The 14,637-nt window shown below is 48.6% G+C and overlaps 1 pseudogene across 1 annotated transcript in view; it reads left to right on the top strand.

Moving 5' to 3' along the window:
• Positions 1-2,323, top strand: part of LOC308527290 (diamine oxidase [copper-containing]-like) — a 49,420-nt pseudogene extending 47,097 nt beyond the window's left edge. The window contains exons 5-7 of the transcript in view: positions 734-1,019; positions 1,701-1,833; positions 2,054-2,323. The product of the transcript in view is annotated as a diamine oxidase [copper-containing]-like (transcript). The remainder of the gene's footprint in view (positions 1-733; positions 1,020-1,700; positions 1,834-2,053) is intronic.
• Positions 2,324-14,637: the final 12,314 nt, after the last annotated feature.

The following is a 14,637-nucleotide window of genomic DNA, read 5'->3' as shown; positions in this document are numbered from 1 at the left end:
CACATGGCTGGGGTCCCTGAGCCCCCGGAAGGGGTGAACGTGAACAGCGCCCCAGTGGTTGTGGCAGCCTGGACCCTGTCCCTGCCTTGGGGCTGGGCTGACCCCTGGGTCGGGTGGGTTGGATAGAAAGGTGCGCTCAGGGTAGCAGAGAGGACAATGGCTCGTTGTCAGCAAGGTCGCTGCTGCCTGGCACCTGGAGGTGGACGCAGCACCATTGGGGTTATTCCCTGTGTCTCCTGGGTTAATGGTGTCACTGCGGCATAGGCCTCCTGGCAGGATGTGGCCTGACATCAAGTCAGAACCCCCCCCCAGAAACAGAAAGGTGGCTGCCCTCCTAAACCCACCCTCCCCACCAGGCTCAGCCCCTGTAACCCATGCCATGGGCACAGCAGGTAGTGGACACAGCCCCCGCCGGGGAAAGGTGGCCACCCCTCTCTGGGGCTGCAGGACAGCCCAAAGCCTGGGACCCAGGGCTCAAAGAAACTGCTCACAGTCCCACCCCAACCACCACAGCTGCGGTGAGCTATCACATCGTCTTCTGGTTCCCCTGTATGTTTTCGTGTTTAATCCCTTCTCCCAACCCACAGCTGGCTCCAAGCGAAGCCCCGACACCCCCTTCGCCCCTGATGGTTTGCTGTTGGAAGAGGTCTGGGGTGGAGAACCCAGTGTAAAATGGGGGGAGGGGTACTTTGGGTGCTGGATCCTCATTCTGCATCTCCCTTCACACACACAGGCACCAAGAATAGCTTCCACACACTGGGCATGAAGCTAGAAAACATCACCAACCCCTGGAGCCCGGAGCACCGGCTGGTCCAGCCAACCCTAGAGCAGACGGGGTACCCCCGCGAGCGCCAGGCAGCCTTCCGCTTCGGACAGGATCTGCCCAAGTACCTGCTCTTCACCAGCCCCAAGGAGAACCGCTGGGGCCACCAGCGCAGCTACCGGCTGCAGATCCACTCCATGGCTGAGCAGGTGCTGCCGCCAGACTGGCAGGAGGAGCGGGCTTTCACCTGGGCCAGGTGAGGAGGCCTGGGAGGTTGGGGGCTGGGATGACTGGAGGCCCTGCCCTGTGTTTCCCTGAACCATGTCCAGCACTGCCAGGGGTGAACTCTCACCGAAGCTTTATTTAATAGTCAGATCACACAAAGCAAAGCAAGGGGAGTGGTCAACATGTTTACAATGTTCTTGCGAGTTTCAAATCTATTTCCTTACTCGAGCCTTGTTTTGGCAGCACTTACTGCACTTCCCATAGCCCATTAGCTACCTAGGACCAAGGGAGGACTCTAAGGTCAATCTTAATTGTGCTAGGAGGGCTCTGCCCTCCAAGCTGGGACTTGTATGTGGTTCTGCCACAGGTCAGTCAAAGGCTTGACTCTATTACCTCTCCCTACATTTCCCTGTGTCTGGGGTGGCTGTGTTTCTGTCTATGAGACTCTGGGTCTGTGTGGCAGTGTGTGTGAGTGTTTGAGTGTGTGTGTGTGTGTGTGTGTGTGTTACAGGGCGTGGCTCTGTGTTTGAGGAGGGGAGTGGAAGGCCTGTTCTGAGCACCTGAGCCCCCGCTGACCCTGGGTCAGACTGACAAGCTCCCAAGACATGATGTGGAAATAGGGGAAAGCCACATCACTGACCCTGCAGATGTGCCCCGGGAGGGGCTGGGCCACCCCCCGTGCCCAGAGTCACCTGACTGCTCTGCCCGGCACGTACCCCCTGGCAGTGACCAAGTACCGGGAGTCTGAGCTGTGCAGCAGCAGCATCTACAACCAGAACAACCCCTGGGACCCGCCTGTGGTCTTTGAGGAGTTTCTTCGAAACAATGAGAACATTGAAGAAGAGGTACAGGCCCTGCCTTCTTCCAGCCCCAGCCCAAGACTGGAGCTGTGCCCTGTCCTGGGACTTGCACCCCGTCCCAGGGCCTGTGCCAGCAACACCTCGCTGTGTGGAGAGCAAGCTCAGTGTCCCCAGAACTGCCCATTTCTTATGAGGAGAGCTTGAGGGGTCGCCCACCCCTCGCCTCTCCGAGCCCATCAGCACTGCCCACCCCTCTCTCCCACAGGACTTGGTGGCCTGGGTGACAGTGGGCTTCCTGCACATCCCCCATTCAGAGGACATCCCCAACACGACCACCCCCGGGAACTCCGTGGGCTTCCTGCTCCGGCCCTTCAACTTCTTCCCCGAGGACCCATCCGTGGCATCCAGGGACACCGTGATCGTGTGGCCCCGGGACAAAGGCCCCAACTACGTGCAGCGATGGATCCCTGAGGAGGGCGGGGACTGCTGGAAGCCTACCCCCTTTAGCTACAATGGGACTTACGGGCCTGTGTGAAGGGCCGCTGCCCCCAGCTAACTCCTCGCTAGAACTCCATTGCCCTACCCCACCCAGGAATAAATAATAAACCCTCCAGGGCTCAGCTCCAAGTGCTGCTTCTTGTAGGGGGCACAGTGGGCGAGACACACCCCTGCCCTTGGCCTCCATTCACCTTGGTCAACTCTATTCCAGAAAAGACCTCCATTACGAAGGCACATGACAGCCACTGACACACGTACTTTACCTGTCACATTGGTTTTAAAAGCCTGAGGCTGACAGCTCCCACTTGGGAGCCTGTTGGGCAACTCCCCTACGTCACCAAGGGGCGGGCAAATTAGCGCAACTGTAGGGAGACGCTATGGGAAAAATCTAGCAAAATTGCCAACACCTTTACCCTTGGACACACGGATCCAATGTCTAGGGGCTTATCCCAGAGATCTGCTCACAAACACAGAGAAAAGTATGTACACAGTGACCAACTGCAGAGCTGTTTGTCATAGCAACATCTGGAAACAACCCAAACATCCATCTATGGGAGAAAGCTTGCAGGTCTGAATAAACTATGGCACGTCCACACGGTGCAATTCTAGGGGGTCGTAAAAGAAGCATGAAGGAGCGCGTTCTCTGTACCGATGTGGGGTGGGGGTGGGGAAACCTAAGGAAGAAAAGAGCATGGGTATAAAACAATCTCTACAGCGTGCCAACTTCCGCATAAGAGAGGAGGATGTATATTGACTTATAAGTCTACGCACGTGTTTACATTGATTTACAGAAACTCTAGGAAAGTGGCAGCCTGTCCTTTTAGCCCCTTCAGGCAGCTATAACAAAATGCCACAGGCTGGGGGGCTTCTGAGCAGAAGTCTATAGCTCACAGCTCTGGAGGCTGGAGATCCAAGGTCAAGGTGCCAGCAAAGTCACATGAAGGCCCTCTTCTGGCTACAGACTGCTGACCTCTGCCTCTCCTCACCTGTGCTAAGAAGTGCGGGGCTGGGTGGAGTCTCTGAGAGCTCTAGTCCTGCCCTGGAAGCTCCTCCCTCATAACTAAGCTCCTCTCAAAGGCCCATCTGCTCCCACATCTCAGTGCCTTTCCCAGGCTGCACTTAGTGGGCGCCCAGCCGTGCTTGTTGAGGACTGAGGGACTGACCCACAGCTTAGGAAATGCAAATTACAAAGTACACCTACTCCTCATACCCTGCCTTCCCCCATCCTGAACCTTTTTTGTCCCTGGCCCTAATCATGATTTTGGCTGTTCCCTTGGCTATGACCACACTCTCTCCCCCCTAATGAGATGGCAAGAGAACCTGAGCCTTGCCCCTGAAAAAGGAGCCCAAGAACCCCAGAGCATTCACTTCTCCCTCTCATGAGATCCCGTCCTTGGTGGTCCATGCAGGCACCACCTCCTTCCCTGCTAGTCCCTGGAGTCTACTTACCAGGATTTCTCTCCTTGCTTCTCCTTGCTTTGAGTGTGATGCAAACCCAGGATACAAAGGGAGACAAAGACGAGGAAGCTAGAGTCCCATCCTCAGAAGTCTAGGTCACGCTAGGGAGACAGGCCAGAGAGACAGGGCAGTGCCACTGAGACGGCTGTCCCCAGACGGTCATCTCATTTTCGACACTGGAGGTCTGGTCTGACCTAGAGGCCAAGTGTGACCCCAGCATTCTCGAGTCTGCAGCATCCCAGGCCAAGAAGGTGGATCTATCCTCAGGCTCTCCACGGGTGGGAGAAGGGAGACTAGCAGATGTCCCCACCCAAGCCCTGACCCTGACTCAAGATAGGGAGACCCCAGAATCCTCATGACCAGTCTGACTGGTCCTCTGAAAATATAGGTGCCCTGGAGAAACCCAAGTCCATCTACACGGGGTGGCCCAGCTGGCCAGCCAGGGACCAGGACTTCTTCACAGCAACCTGCCAGCACTCAAGGGCCTGAAGGCAGCAGCGATGGGACAAGGTCTCTACAGCTGGAGGACCACAGTTAGAGGGGTGTCAACCACAAAGTCCTGGGGCTTGGAGTTGACTTGTGAAGTCTGTACTGGTGGCTCAGGCTGCTGCCCAAAAATGGAGGATCCGGGGTAAGATGGAAGGCGTACCCTTCGCCCTCTCTTTCCCGCCCTGGGCCTGCCTGCAGTATCTGCTCTAAGATTTTCTGATTTTCCTTGCCAATTCCTTTTCATTTATTCTTCAGAGTTATAACAAAACAGTAACTGTTGGATTTCTTTTATCAGTCCCCCCTAAGTACTTTGGCATAACTATTTACCCTCTGTTTAGGGAGGCAGAATGTATTCTCTCTGGCTTACTGGCCTGTACTTTTAAATTAGCCTTTAAACTTTCTTTCTATGCATAACCATGCCTCAGACCTTTTATTCCAAACAGGCCTTTCCCAGTTTTCTACAGTTGAGGTTTGTACTACCCCTGACATGGGCATGGTCACGCAGGCCTGCAAGACAGTATACAGGCTGCCAACTGTCAACTGTCTCTTACACAACATATTAATGCAATGAAACATAATATTGGCACCATGGCTGCTTCAGGCAGCTAAATCTTCTGCTACTAAACATGAGATACTAAAGTCTACTCTTGACCTTCCTATATAAGGTAAAATTGTCCTTGTCTCTTTGGAGCCATGTCCATGAAGATGCAGGCATCATCTGAGTCTTTTATACAGTTTTCTGCAGGTTACTGTCAGGGCTGTGTACTGCGGCCAGTCCTTCTTTCTAGCGATAAGCACAGTCTGTCCAATTTCCTTAAAATGTATTCTGGCACAGGAGAAAGTTGTTCTGTTGTACACAGGTAGCTTAACCCTTATACCACTGGATCTGGGCCTCTGCCCAGCAAAATGCAGTCTATAAGTTCAATACGCAGCCTCCGGTTCTCCCAACCCAACAAGGCCTCAGACAGTCTCTGAGCCAGGCTCCCCTTCCCTTGGAGAATCCCAAAGTCCTGATGGCTCCCAGGTCCAGGGAAAGTGTCCTTTTGTGAGCCCTGTTTATTAGTTACAGAGCCCTGCTTTCTTGCCTTTCTACCAGTTCTCTTTGTGGCAGAGCAGCAATCAGGCCTCTTCCAAGGGAGTGCATTGGAAGGGGCTATCAGCCCCTCCTGTGAGCCAGCTGCTTCACCTAGGGTCTCCCGGGGGGCCCGGCCAGCGCGTCCCCCAGCAAATCCCAGAAGCCGCTGCCCTCTCACAGTGGCATGGACTCAAGCAGGTGGTTCAGGAGCTGGGCGGTGACAGTGGCGTTGATGGCCTGGCACGTGGATACGAACGTGTGCACCTCATGTATGCACTGGATGTAGCCGGCAGCGAAGTGCTTGCCTGCAGCTGCTCGCACCCGTGAGCCCTTAGCTGCACCACTGGCAACAGCCCCTTTTCTCCCCACTCTCTCGCTGCTGCCTCTTCTTTCAGGCATTGCAGTGGGCAATTCAGGCATTCAGCCCCCCTTCTTTGACCTGGCTCTCAGGGGCTGAGTCTGCCTAGCAGAAAGTTCTAAATCACCAGGGCGGCTGTGGACTTCAGCTTTGTTCCTCCTCCGCTTTTCAAGCGGTCTGCAGAACTGCTAACACCCCCAACCCCCTTGTCTCAGCCCAGGCCAGTTGAAAGCCTGGAGGCCACCTGAAATCAGTTACAGATGAATCAGGATGAGGGAGGAAGGGAAAGACCAGGTTATGTAAATCTCTCCATCCTGCGGAACTGTAGCCCTTTGTGTCCACCAAATAGATCTGAAAACCATAATTTGCTAAGCAAATAGTTAACTTGAAAAGATTTCGCTATTGGTTTTCTTAACAAATAATCTTGGAACCTAGCCAGCCTTTATTTTAGCCTTTAAATCTACCCTAGAACTTCAAGATTTCAATTTAATACAGCGAATTTACAACCCAGGTAAGAGCAACTGTTAGACAGAAGCCAAGCATATCAACAGAAACTAGAATAAATCAAAGTAGCTTTCTAGTCCCAACTTTGTCCCAACCTCATGATGATTGGTGATGAGAGACAGACAAGGGAGGGGGTGACCTGTTTTCACAGATCCTCACTCAGATGCCCACCTGACCGAAGTCGTGGATCCACACAAAGAAGAGGAGAAGGCAGGGCCCCTCCCTCCACACTCACATACTTTCACCAGACATTCATTCAGCAAAGGCATTTAGCTACCACAACACACAATTACTCCCAATTCAATCCGAACCTTAAACTTTTAGCTGGGAAATCAAATATTCAGCATTTCTCAATCAGTAACATTTTTAAGAATAAACTTCAAAAATGCAAGACATAATCAACCAACAGATTCAATTCTGTCCTCTAGATTTTTCATGAGGCAAATTTAGATTAATATTTTAGCATTTGTTATTTCAGAATATCTAATTCAACTTAGCAAACTCTCAAAGCCTTGGGCTGCCATTGACTGGAAACCAGTAACCATTAAAATGCAAATTAGTTACATTCTTTCTCCCAAGGATGAGAAACTGGGAAGCAAACCTGTCTTTAGAAGTTGCCACTGGTGGAAATTTTTGGCCTACATGCTTGTTCTGTTGGGGGAAGGGAGGCTAGCCCTTCCTCCATTAGAAATTGCCTTGGGAAGCCAGCCTTAATTAAAGGGCATACCCATCTTTTACCTGGGCTACTTAGATTTTTATAATTAATATATTTCAATAATTCTTGAGATTCAAATCCAAATTATTATTTTAAGGCATATTCTTCAGCAAATTCCCATAACAAAGACAATTTTACTGAATTTCCTTTTCAGCCTTGAAGTCAACCTTTTAACAACCTTCATTAGTATTTAAAAACTGTTCTTTATTATGGAAATGCCCATCCTGCTGCTAAAATCGAGCCAGTATCTTTTTTTTCCTTTGGGTAAAATTTGCTATCTTTCCTAGGAAATAATCAGTCTTGGGGATTTATTTTGTACATTTGTAAAGAGATTCCAGCTCAAAACTCTATCTAATATCCAAAATCGGACGATGTGCGCATTAGTTTCAAGCCACTTTTCTCTTTACATGTGCACAGAAATCCCAGACGCATTTTTAAATTTTGTAAAACTTTTCAATTACAAGGACTTTAAATTATTTGCTACTACCACCAAGATCTCCACCTGCGGCGGCTCCACCCGGGCCCACACCCTAGGCTTCAAGGCTCACCGCAGCGGTTCTGGAAAACCACACCTGAGGCTGGCAAGCAGGTTTGGCCCAGCCCTTGACTTTAAAATGACCATAATGCTTAAAGGAGTAGTTTGAGTCTGTCCCATAATGTCCGTCCAGTAAGTCCACAGAAAAAAACACAAACACGTACAACTGAAGGGCCCAAGAGTACAGTCTTCCAACTCCATGGAAGCAAAACCAAAACAGCCTTCCAACTCCTCGGAAGCCAAACAGAAAGCTAGACGATGGCCGTACGCCAACCAGTGGGAGCGACCTGCCTTGTCTCAGATCCTCGAGGGGAATACTCGTCCCTTGTGAGGGGAATACTCATCCCTCGTGAAGTGAGCTCACACAGGACAGAACACACAGCACACAGACACTTACTGCAGTCAGTCAGACTCTCTGGATCGGGGGTCCCTCGAGGGCCTTAGGGACCCCAGGCGAGCCCCCAAATGTTAAGCCCAGATTTCAGGATCCCCAAAAGACCACCAAGGAGCGCTGAGTCCGATGCAAAAGCAGAGAGTCTTTATTCAAGCTAGCTTGAGCTCCCCCCACACATTCGCCGATGCAGTGGCAAGCAGCAGAGAGAGAGCTAGCTCTGTGGGAAGAGGGGTTTTATAGGGGGGTTGGAGTAAGGGGAGGAGAGAGGACTGTGGGCCCTGCCGATTGGCCAGGTGCAAGTCGGGGTCTTGTTACACACGATGTGGTTGTGTTTATGGTGCGCACTTCCCTTGATTGTCATTGGTTAGTTTAAAGAAATCCTAGGTGTGGCTAGCAGAGGCTTGGGCTTCCGGGAAAAAGCTCCTTGCTGAGCACATGGCTAAGGCTGCTGCCCAAAAATGGAGGATCTGGGGTAAGATGGAGGGCATAGCCCTCGCCCTCTCAACAACAGAGAATTAAACTAAGTGTGGGCCCTTCAGACTACGGCCACGTGCCCAAGAGGCTGGTTCTGCTGCCTGCACCCACAGCCGGCCTTAGCCATCTCCAGGCTGCTTCCTTTCAAGGAGCAACATAGCAATATAGCATGTGATCCACAAAGTACTTTCCACCTCCCAAAAGGAAATACATATTCAATCAATATGCCTATTGCCATAATATTTCATTTTTAACCAAATTCAAGCTTATGTAAATTGCAGCAATTACACACTTAACCCTAAATTATCATGGCAGTAAACTACTTTTGCTAAAAGGACATGATTAGTTCAATGTTTTTCTCACCTGGAGATTTGCCAAGAACTAACCCTAAACCCTTGGCCAGCTGCAGGCATTTCTCAGAGCCGTCAATCTAGCCTCATTAATTCTCTCTGCTCTCCAAGTTAGGTGTGACGTCTGTAATTTATTACTGTAATTTATTATCAGGCTCTATTGCATTGCCTGATCCCCTGTCCTGGGGTGGCTTCCAAATCCACATCCACAATTTGGAGTTTCTCATTTATATTTTAGAAAAATGGATAAAACTGACCCTGCACTTACCCATGACCAGCAGTCATGCTCTTGGGCATTTAGCCCAGAGAAATGGATTCCTATGTTCACACAAAAGCCTGTGCACTCATGTTCACAGCAGACCGATTCATCATAGTGGACTGGAAACAACCCAAATGTCCCTCAGTGGAGAAGTCCCTGAACAACTCTGTACAACAGAGCACTGATTGGCAGTGAAAAGGAATGAACTTGTGATCCAGGCACTATGCCTGGTGGAAACAAAAGTCCATCCCAAAATGATGCATCCAGAACAATATCATCAAGATGGCATCTCGAAATGAGAAAACTGTGGAGATGGAGAAGAGGTGAGTGGGAGTGGGCGGGGCATTCGAATAAAAGAGGCAGGAGGTGATGGAGGGGTTCTGCATCTTGATTTTTGTGGTGGATTCACAAGTCCACGCCCGAGAGAAACATGGTGGAAACTGAGCCCCTCCTGTGGCCTAGCTAGCAGTGTGCCCACATCAAGGTCCTGTTGTGACTTTGAAGCACAGCACTAAGATGGCACCACTGGGGAAATCAGGATTAAGGGGACTCTGATTCCTGGTACCATTTCTGCTATCCCTTGTGATTTTATAATTATTTCAAAATAAAAGGATCTTTTTACCTGAAAAATACATGTAGCATTCCTCAAGCAAAGGAGACCAAAGCTCTTCTTACTTTTTCAGGTTTCTTATTCCTTTAACTGTAAATTGTTTAAAAGATATGGAACTCATAGAAACAGAGCAGATTGGTAGTTGCCAGAAACGGAATGGGTGACAGTGGTCAAAAGGTACAAACTCCAGTTATAACAATTGCTGAGGCTGTAATGTGCAGCTGGTGGCTGTCGTTTACAGTACCGTATTGCACATTTGAAAATTGGTAGGAGAGCATATCTTAAAAGTTCTCATCACAGGAAAAAAATTGTGACTCTGTGTGGTGATGGATGTTAACAAGTTGTTGTGGTGATCATTTGCAATATTAGCATGTTTCAAATCATCACATCATACACCTAAAACTAATGCAATGTAACATGTCAGTTACATCTCAATAAAACTGGGGAAACTGAAATGTAAAAGGAAAGAAAGGGGTACAACATGAAGAAATACTGTGGCGGGGATATTTCAATAACTCTCAACTCCCCACATTCATGAGCTGGAGCACAAGAACAAAACACTGCGCCCAAGCAATCCAGCCATTACTCTTTCAGTAACAGTAAGGACCTGAAGAAGGACAGAGAAAAGAAGCACTATTTTCCAACCTCAGGCAGCAAATCAGCATATTTTACAAGGACTCATGAATTCAAGGGTACACGTCCAAGAGCAAGGGGCTCAGGCTGTTCCTATGCTCATTTCCTCATGGCCTCCCTGCCCTCCCTCTGCCAGGACTTCCCAGGCACTGAAGGCCTATTGTTCCTGGGCTCCCTTTCTGTGTTCTTGGAGGTGGAGGGGAGGGGAGGTAGGGGGGTAGCGTTTTTCCGGCACCGCCACCGGCTAGGCGCTAGGTGGCGCCCTGAGCTGCTGCGACTCTCGCACCCAAGGTTGCCACCAGAACCTAGGCTCTGAGGCTATCCAACTCTTTGCACCACTGGGTCCAAGTTCATGGTCCAGACCCTTGTGCCTAGGGAGGACCAGGAGGGCTGGAAGGCTAAAGACAGAGCGGCCAGATGCCTGCCTTCCTGCAGGGAATGTCTTCTCCAGGCACTGACATGTTTTGTCTGTCTGTTGCACCCCCTTACTATTTCCTGCCCTCTCTGTTTCTCCATCTCCAGGCCCTGAAGACTGTGCCTTCACCTTCTCCTCCCAAACCTACCAGGTTGTCTCAGGCCCCCGGGGTGATTCACTTTTGAGTCAAAAGGGCAAGCCACACATTTGCAAGAAGAGCATCTACCAAAAAGCACAGGCACTTCTCTATTGGCCAGGAAAGCACAGTTTGTTGAATTAGTGAATTATTTTAATCCTGTGGATTAGTCTCCTCTTGTCTTGAAGTAACAGAACCATCTCCAAGCAGCTTAAGCATAAAGGGAGAATGTATTGGCAGGACACTGTGAACTGGCCGTAACCAAGGAGGACTGCAGGATGGGAGCTTTGGCCCGCAGGGAACTGCTTGGGAATCATTGTGGGGCATGCTGGTCCCTGGAGACAGCCAGGTGCCCTGGCCACAATCACAGAAGTGGCTTTCAGAAGTGACAAAACGCTCCTTCAGCCACCCAAACCCCTGGACAATTAGACTTGGCCATCAAAGTCAATAAGTTAACAAGGGACAGTGCAAGTTAGAGGAGAAACCTCTTCCTCCCACATCCCCACCTTCCCCAGACTTTCTACTCTGGCCTTAAAGAGGAGATGATGCAGAAAAAGATGCAGCTGCCCCCTCCCTCTCCACAACGCCTCAGCATACAGAGCTAGTGCCATCCTCAGCTGGGAGCTGGCCTAAGGTTCCCTGTTCTTTATCATCCACCCAAACTGGGGAGCGAAGGGGGGCTGTCCAGCACACCCATCATCAATCACTTCTCTCCCTTCTGAGCCTCCAGCTGGTGGGAAAGTCTGAGACTGGGTTTTGGAGGGGCTCACAGAGCCGCCCCCCATTACCTGCTGTGTGGGGGTCCCTCACCAGGCTTGGGGGCCCACCCTCTGCTGACAATCCATGTGACCTTGCTTGCCTTTGCCTTTGCTCCTGGTTTTCTCCATCATACCCCAGGATTACGTGGGAAGGTGTGGCCATGGTCTGGGGCAGGATTAGTCTGCGCCCCCTGGTTTCCAAGGGATATCTTAAGCAGACAGATCTTTGATTATGTGCAATATTCCAGAAACCTGTCTGAAGAGCTTTCACTTGTAGGACAGTAGGAAGATGAACCTCAAACCTTTTATCTTCCCTCTGTTAAGGTAAACATTATGGGATTTGGACAAAGCACTTTTATAACAACTGATACAATATTTAAAACATCAACAATTTTTATCTTGGTGATTTTTTTTAATGTTTAAATTGTCCAAGCATTGTATCGAAACCATTAAAAAACAAAGGGCATAAATGTTCATAAAAGGAAAGTGAAATAGCAAATCTTTCAGCATTAGGGAAAAACATCTCTATCTTTCTCAACAAAAAGGGTTAGGGGTTCAGTGAACAATAACTTCTTGTAAAGGGGAGCCAGAAATGTACTTGCTTTGAAAGTGCCTAGTTGTCACCTTCAGTCTTACTGAAGAAGCCAGTCCCTGTGGTTTAAAAATTGTTTTTTTTTCTGATCATATTCTCTTGAGTTAAAAGGAGTGTCTTCAACATTAGCTAGTGAACCCCCTCCAGCACTGCCAGGGGTGAACCTGAGGAGGGGCGGTGAAGGATTAAAGAAGACAGACAAGAGAACATACTTGGAACAAGGTGGATCACTGCCTGGATGAGGAAACAGTGACACATCCTGTAATCTGAAGCTTCATTTTCTAGTCAGATCAAACAAAGCAAAGCAAGGAGAGTGGTCAACATGTTTGCAATGTTCTTGCGAGTTTCAAATCTATTTCCTTACTTAAGCCTTGTTTTGGCAGCACTTGCTGTACCTACCACAGCCCATTAGGTATCTAGGAACAAAGGAGGACTATAAGGTCAAGCTTAATTGTGCTTGAAGGGCAGAGCCCTCCTGGAACTTGTATGTGGCTCTGCCAAAGGTCAGTCACGGGCTTGAGCCTATAGCCATTCCCTACATCTCCCCCCTTTTTTGTTTTTATTTACTTCCATTTACTTTATTCATTATAATCACTTGGAATTATAAGGATTATTCCAAAGTTAGGAATTCTAAAAATTTTTAAGCTACTACAATAGACATAAAACTTGAATATCAGGAACAAAACTCTGGCCATTAATAAAACAATAACAAAACAATGCCAATGCAATACAGCAACAAGGGAGAAACCAAACTACAGATATTTTAACATTTTTAGGACTATTTCTACAAAATGAAAGTTTCTTTTGCTGCTGGTTTATATCTACTCAGAGTCCTGACATTTGGATGCACAAGACTTTACAGAAACTGACAGCTCACCAACACTATTAAGAAACAGGGCTGAGAGAGTAGCTTCCACTCCTTGCTTTTCTACCATCTGCTGGGCCTCAATCCTTACCTTCTTCAGCTGACCCCATGTTGGCACCTTGGTCCCTGGCGTAACGTCATTATTCTTTTTTTTCCACATCGCTATCATCCAGGCAACTCTCAGTCTTTTGAACAGAGGGACCAGGAGCTTCTTTGGGTCTACCATGGTGATGCACATATCACTCTGGCACCCAAATTGGCTGCACTGCTCCTTATGGAAAGACACAAACACAACCTCTGCCCCACATCATTACTGGATCTGGTCCAAAACATTGTCTGGTTTGTGCATCCTTCCACCGGGCTAACTCAGCAGAGGCTATTGTACTGGAGGTCCGATGCCTTTCGGCTGCTGTACAACCCTCTGCATCGTAATTCAAAATTTTAGCACATAACATCCTTCTCCCCTTTTTGTTTTTGTAGAGAGTAGATCTTTGTGTCACCTCAGGGCCCTTGAGATGTCACAAAGCTAAATTCTTGAACTATTACATTTGGAAAAGCTGTCAAATATATCCAATTTAAATTTTTTCCTTCCCCTCCTGCTTTGCCTCAGGTGGGGAAAATAATGGTTTGTTAATTATACGTAGGCCTGGCTGGCCTTTGCTTAAACTTCCCTGGTTTGCAACCTTTATAAATTTTACACTTTCACTGAACCTGCAAAGCCCCATGAGTTCCAGTGCCCATGAGCACATAAATTTTTAAAAATTTAATTTCCTCCTTGTTTTTGTTCCTGTGCTATCTTCTACTTCTAGTTTTGTACTTAGTCTGTATCTTCTAAGCAGTATCTCAGTTAGTACCTTCACTATTTACATTTCAGTCCTTTTGACCTCCATTTTTAACTTTACAGTCCTGGCTTAGCTTTAAGCAAAATGCCCTGGCTTAGCATTAAGCATCACTATCAGGACTTCCATTTTGTGCTTTACACTTCTTAGACTCAACTTGAGAAATTTAAGAATTTTACTACAATTCTTTGAGCATTGTTTTAGAGATCCCTTCCCTGAGATCCTGAATTTTCCATGTTTTAAACCCAGCGGCTACAAAACCTCGTTCCCTACATTACATTGACTTTCTGTGAGTGCTTCACTGGAGCATCCTTTCACCTTACAATTGTAGTTCCCCTTTACTCAGGCCCCATGTTCGAGCGCCAAAGCCTGGTCCAGCATGGCCAGGGGTGAACCTAAGGAAGGGCAGTGAAGGGTTAAAGAAGACAGATAAGAGAATACAGTTGGAACTAGGTAGAATCACTGTGCCTGGATGAGGAAACAGTGACACAGCCTGTAAGCCGAAGCTTTATTTTATAGTCAGAGCACACAAACCAAAACAAGGGGAGTGGTCAACATGTTTCTTGCCAGTTTCACCTTCTTTTAGCTGCACTTGCTGCACCTCCCACAGCCCATTAGGTACCTAGGAACAAGTGAGGACTATAAGGTCAAGCTTAATTATGCTAGAAGGGCTCTGCCGTTTAAGCTCAGACTTTTATGTGGCTCTGCCACAGGTCAGTCTGAGGCTTGACTATACAGCCGCTCCCTACAGTCCTTTGTAGAACAGAAACAGGTTGCAGTTCTCAACATCAGGTTGTTCCTACAACTCTCTTAGAATGCAAACCTCCTCAAGTCTCCAAGGTGAACCCATGACTGAAGGTGAAAGACATAAGTGAAGTCACTATAACAATCA

This window comes from Myotis nattereri, assembly GCF_964212035.1.
Source record: "Myotis nattereri genome assembly, chromosome: 11".
Taxonomy (NCBI): Eukaryota; Metazoa; Chordata; class Mammalia; order Chiroptera; family Vespertilionidae; genus Myotis; species Myotis nattereri.
This window is presented reverse-complemented; position numbering and strand designations above follow the sequence as displayed.